Below are 1,267 nucleotides of genomic sequence, written 5' to 3' on the forward strand. Positions count from 1 at the left end.
AAATGATGATGATGATGATGATGATGATGATGATGATGATGATGATGATGATGATGATGATGATGATGATGATGATGATGATGATGATGGATCCTGCCCTCACTTCTACGGCCTCCCTAAGATCCACAAACCCAACAAACAAGGCTCTATACTTCCTCCTTTTACTTTTAGGGGTATAATTTCACAAACCAGAGGCCCTACCACTAGAGCCTCCTACTGGCTAGACAGCATTCTAAAACCCCTCGTCCCTGACTTCTGTAGCAATCATTGGGTCAAGGACAACTTATATGTCCTTCAAAAAATTAAAACACTGAATGGAAAAAGGCAAATTACAGACAACACCAACATTTTGGCCATAGACGTTGTAGACCTCACCACATTCACCCCATGTCAAATAAGAGAAATTTGTAAACTCCTGGAACAAGTCCTTACACTAAACAACTTCTTCTTCAACAACCAACATCTTGTTCAACTCACAGGAATAGCCATGGGAACACCTGTAGCTCCTTCCTATGCATATATTTTCTCATGGCAGAATTTTGGCGTAAAAACATCGCCCTCCCTTCCCAACCAACCCTTTTTGGTCATGAGATACATGGACGACATTATTGCCTTGCATGATGGTAATTCTCAACAAACGCATCAATTTATTTCGGACATCAATAGCGTCCATGACACCATCAAATGCACACACTCCAACCCCGGAAAGTCTATTCAGCTTTCCTCGACCTCTCCATCCACCTTCTCAATGACAACATTGAGACAGACCTCCATCTCAAACCGACCGACTCAAAGCGCTGCCTCCTCCCTTCTTCCAACCACCCCAAAAATAATATATTCTGTTCGGTAGTCTACAGTGGTGCGCTCCGACTCCGACGCATTTGTTCCAGGGATGAATGGTTTAATGCTAGAATTAAATATTTCGGAGAAAACCTTCTGCGCAGTTGATACCAAAACAGTTTCATAACCCCCATGTTAAACAAAGTGTGCACACTCAGGCACAATCATCTACTTAGCTACAAACTTCACAAACCTAATCAGAAAAGGCCATTCTTTGTCACCACTCACCACCAAAAGCTGCCCAATGTTCACAACATTCACAACCAGGCCAAGGCATTTTAGAAAATTCTGACAAGATACTGAAGTGCTTCCCACTTCCCTCAGCCCCCTTTAATCGCTCTCCGACATCCCCCCAACATTGGCAATCTTTAATTCTCACCCGTACGAAAGGTACAAAACATCTTCCTTCACCTCAAAACAACCCCCC

Source organism: Aplysia californica, unplaced genomic scaffold, assembly GCF_000002075.1.
Source record: "Aplysia californica isolate F4 #8 unplaced genomic scaffold, AplCal3.0 scaffold00113, whole genome shotgun sequence".
Taxonomy (NCBI): domain Eukaryota; kingdom Metazoa; phylum Mollusca; class Gastropoda; order Aplysiida; family Aplysiidae; genus Aplysia; species Aplysia californica.